The sequence below is a fragment of the Moschus berezovskii genome, chromosome 6 (genome assembly GCF_049115385.1).
Source record: "Moschus berezovskii isolate FMDL1 chromosome 6, NW_MosBer_1.0, whole genome shotgun sequence".
In the NCBI taxonomy this organism is placed as follows: domain Eukaryota; kingdom Metazoa; phylum Chordata; class Mammalia; order Artiodactyla; family Moschidae; genus Moschus; species Moschus berezovskii.
In genome coordinates this window covers 61502959-61508210 of record NC_142465.1, presented here as the reverse complement: position 1 = coordinate 61508210, position 5252 = coordinate 61502959, and positions in this window count along the sequence as shown.

Sequence of the window (5252 nt, the reverse complement as noted above, 5' to 3'; positions counted from 1 at the left end):
GTCCAGAGACGCTATCGGTCCTGGGATCAGTTTGTTGGTGTCTGCTCAGCTTTCGCGGCCAGTAACTATCTAGGGGAGGAAGGCAGAAGGACCTAAGAGACCCTTCCCCTCCCCCTAGTCCTGGCCCTGGAAAGAGCCCCTGGCCAGCTGAAAGAGGCCTCCAGACCAGCCCAAGCTAACTGCGGAGATTGCAGGGAAGCCGGGGGTGGGAGGGATCCTCTGCTCCCTGAATTAGGGTTGGTGGGAGTGAGACGGGACCACCTGCCTCCAACTACCAGGGTAAAGAAGGCCCCCAGTATGTGGCAGCTGGGGGAGCATCCTTGTGCTGCAGCAGGGAGGGCTGGGGAGGAAAGGAAAGCAAAGTCCATGCCACATCCAGGCACCAGAGGCTCCCTCCCTCCAGCACTGAGGCCCTGGCCCCGGTCCAGTTTCCCTGACTCTGTGCCCCATCTCCCTCCCAACTCCTTGCCTCTCACAGCCCCTGTTTCCTCACCCAGCACACCCATACTCATTTCCAAAGTTGCTCCAAAGTTTTCCCTCCCCTCTCATTGTTATAGCGAGATTCATTTCTTAAATGGGGCCTGGACAAGGTGATGAGCCCCAGAACAGAGGCAGGAGCTCCTCCATTAAAGGCTGGAGTGCCCCAAAGAAAATGAAAATGAGATTTGTTTTCCTCTACAAGCAAGCAGTGGTCAGGAACTTTGGATGTGCCTCCACATCTGTCCCCGTTTTTTGATCTCGATCTCCAACGTTTACATCCATGACCTTAAGCTTCTCACATGGATTTGCCCCAGAGGGACACACCTAGCTTTTTAGTAACTGGTGGGAATGAGCAAGGAAGAGCAGAGTGGGAGAGGCTCGGCCCCACACAGCAGGCACATGGCAGGTGCTCCCTAAGGAGAAAACCCAACCCTCCTTAGTCTTTCTTGTGGGACTGAGTAGGCGGGGTGCCCTGGTGCAGGACAGAACTACTAGTACAATGGTCAAAGCCACTCCCTAACAGGAATGAAACAGCCACATCCTCCTCTCCTGCATCGCTGAACCTGAATGGGGGGAGGGAGGAAAGCCAGAAGGATGGTGAGGCAAAAAGGGCACATATGCTGCCTTCTCCCTCCACTCTGCTTTCTCCAAGCTCCAGGAAAAGGGAGCACTTGTCACTTCCTGTAAAGTCACAACTGAGGGAGCTATGAGAATACTGATCACAGCAGCCAACAGCAATCAGGTAGTAAATACTATGGGCCAGGCCGGCTCTAAAGACTTAACACGTACTCATTCATTTGCTGCTTACAATTATCTCCAGGAAGCAGATACTATCATTGCCCCACATTTTCTAGATTTGAGAAAAAGTTAAGATTTGAAATAATTTGGCAGGCAAGGTAAGAAGCAGAAGTAGGGCTGGGAATGAAGCATCTTTGGATTTAGATTTGAAAGGAATAAGATTGGTTGGAGGCTGGGGGGCAGGGAAGAAGCCCCCACATAGGGCACCCTAAGATCTGAAAAGAGGAACAGGTTAAGGCGGGACTCACCCCACGCTGGAACCAGGGTGTAACTTCAGTGTCAGAGAATGGTAGATGAAATCCCAGTGTGACAGGAAGGGGGCATAGGAGTCCCAGGCCCCAAGGGTGGAGAGGCGTCCTCGTTAGTGGGAGCTGTCCATGGTGTCAGGAAAGATTCTGCCCTCCTCTAGCCTGTGTCCACGATTCTGACCTTCCTCTGTCCTGCCTCCTCCAGCCAGGGCTTCCTGTGCCAGTCAAGCCAGGCGAGGCAGAGATGGCTGCTCAGCACAAAGTCCGAGGCTGTTCCTGCTGAGGGTGTGGCTCACTTAACCCTTCACAGGCCTGCAGCCCCAGAGGGAGACGCTTAGCCACATGAGAAAGCCCCCTCTAGGTAGGAAAGGGTATCTGGATGGCCTGAGCTGAGGAGTTGAAGCAGAGTTCTGGCTCCATTGCCCCCTAAATTTGGAAGTGAGGGCAGAAGGAGCAGACTTTATTGCCAAGGGAAAGATCTCTTGAAATCAGGAATTTTGTCAAAGAGGAAGACAGGCTGTGGTGTCTTCCGACCAAAGAAATAGTACCTCCCTCACACCTACCCTTCTTATGTTATTGGAAGCCAGGGCATATTGGTGACACTATTGGAGGAACAGACAAAAGCAGACAAAAAAGCAGACAAAACCCCCCAAGTTTCTCTCCATTTGCCTCCAAGTTAGAGATAACACCCGACTTTGCATTTATTCCGTTTCAGTGAACTCCCACCTGTGTCATCTTACTGAATTACCCCACCCTGTGAAGTAGGCAATGCAGAATTACTCTACCAAAAAGGAAAATTAGAGACAACAAAAAGGTGCAGTGCAGAATTACTCCACCAAAAAGGAAAATTAGAGACAAACACAGAGGTTCAAAGAGGTTACACAACGTGCCCTGAGTTCCACAGACATCATGTGGCAGAACTAGAAATAGAATGGCAGCTTCCTGAGCCTAAGTTGGCCATAGATTCCAGCTTGGGCCAGTTCTGGTATTTCTCTCTGTACTCCTTCTTCTGTGCTAGAATACTGAGTAACAGCCTGGGTGCTGTTTCCTGGGCACTAGCTCAGCTGGAAATCACTGCCTCCACTAGACCAGAAGCATATAAAATCCTCTTTGCCACAGTACCTCTTCATCCACCTAGGAAAATTCCTAAACAGCAGGCTCCCTATCCCCACCATGCTCCCTCCCAATAATGCACAAAAAGCAAATCAGGTAATCACAAACACTTACCTGAAGATAGAGACTTGACTCTCCAACTCCCAGCCACAGCTGCGTGGTTCAAAGTCCACACTCTATTGCTCTCACAGCACTCTGCATAAGCCTGGCCCATCAGCAATTCCATTATGAACCTGCCCTTACATAATTTATTGACCTACTATATATATTTGAAAGGGGGAGATGGTAAGAGGCAAGAAAGAGAAACCTGAAAGTGACATCAGAACATAATTCCATGTATGGGTAGAGCTATATCACAGCAGAGGCAGAAGTGACTACAGATCCCCTATTTTGCAGTGGAGGAAACATACCTAGAGTGAGAAACCACTTTTCCAGGATCATACCACTGCAGACCTGGCAGAGCCAAGACCAGAACCCAGGCCTTGCGTTCTCCAGGCCAGGAATCTGCAGCTGCCTACAATGAGGTTCATTTGTGTCCACCCATGGACTTGTTTATTCAGTGTCTACTTTGCGCTCCCATGAGAGAATTGACATTAAATGAGATAAGAAACTCAGGCTTAGAAACAAGGGCATGAACGTCACAGCTAGGGTAACCAACCACCCTGGTTTGTCTAGGATCTGAGATGAGTTTTCTGGACGAATATTTGAGTGCTAAAACCCAGAAAGTTCTTGGCAAATGAACAAGTGGGTCAGTCTAAATTTACACGGTACAAAACACACACCCGACCCAGTTGGGATTACAAGATCTGTCAGTATTCTTGGGATGGGGAGGAGACACAGGGGGATGCAGGATCCTGATCTCCTGCTTCTCAGGAAAACTGAAGCAACTGGAGCTTAAATCCCCTTCCTTTTCCCAGTAAAATTTCTAGTCCGTGTAAGGGACACGAGGGAAGTTTTTGGGGTGATGGAAATGCTCTAGATCATGACTTTGGTGGTGGTTACAACTGTTTGTCAAACTCAGCAAAATTTAAAACTGGTGAATTGTATCATTTTATAAATTATACTTCAGAATGATGGCAAAGAACTAGAAGCAGCAGCAATTCTAAACCCCTGGATGCTGGTTTCTGAGTTGAGAGGACAACAACCTGCCCTCACACTTGTTGGATTCGCACTCACTAGTCCTCCCAGGGACACTCATTTTTTTAAAAGATGTCACACAATAAAAAGATATGGTGGAGAGGATATTTGGTAGTAGAGGGTCTATTGACTCTCATCAATTATCCCGTATCAATTAGTAACATTGATCAAGTACAATTGACCTTTGAACAAAATGGGTTTGAACTCCCTGATCCATGTACACTCAGATTTTTTTCAGTAAGTACATATTGCTACTATGTGATCCATGGGTGGCTGAGTCTGCAGATGTGGGATGGCAGGTACAGAGGCCCATCAACTGTAAAATTATAGGATAAGCTTTGACTGGACTGAGGGTCAGCGCACCTAACCAATGTCCCCCTCCCCAGGTTGTTGAAGAGTTAGCTATACTTACCACGTGCCAGGCAACAAGCAGAATGCTACTCAACGTGAGGTCCATGGACCAGCAGCATCTGAAACACCTGGGAGCATATTAGAAATGCAGAATCTTGGGCCTCAACCCACTTACTGAATCCCATGTCTGTAGTTTAACGAGCTCCCCAGATGATTCCTATGCATGTTGAAGTTTGAAAGGAACTACCTTTACACACCTTTTTTTAATCCTACGATCTTACAAATCTGGCAATTACGCTTTTTTATTATTTCAATCACTGATGATCATCCAATGTCTCTTATTTACCTAGTTGGGTTATAGAATGAAAAGATGTCATCACTGTGCCTTAATCTACATAAATTCACATATGGTCCACATCCTGTTTCCATCCTATTTCAGTCTTTAAAAAATAGACAATAGATTTCCATGTGGCCTGAATAAGAAGAGACAGGTACAGAATTAATGCAAAGTCTAGAATGGATTCCCAGAGCAAAGAAAATAGCCAAAACAGAAAATGGAAGGCACCAATCTCCTTCCTACTGCAGAAGCTGGGCCTAGACACAGCTGAAGTTTTTATTCCATGTGCCCTAATACTCACTACATGAAAGCCCTGCTCCCCTTCACCCGACAGAAAGCTCTTAGTGGGCATCTCACAGCTGGATCCACAGGTTTTCTCCTCACTTCAGTGGAGAAAAAGAAGATACTTTATACCATTAAAAATAATAATAATAATAATTAGAGTACAAAGTAGCTACCTGGACCAGGAATAAGCTATACATTGTTTTCCTATGAGACAGTACAGTGGTATAACCCTCTGCTCCTGTAAGAATACCTCTTAGAGATCTGGCATCCTGGAAACCATTCAGTCCAAGGAAGTAGACCAAGACAGACCCAAGATGGGAAGCAGTGGTTTATTTTTAAAATATTTTTTATTTGGCTGCACTGGGTCTCAGTTTCGGCATTTGGGGTCTTCGATCTTCACTGGGGCATGCACATTCTTTAGCTGTGGCATGCAAGATCTAGTGATAGTTCCCTGACTAGGGATCAAACCCAGGCCCCCTACCCAGGGAGCATGGAGTCTCAGC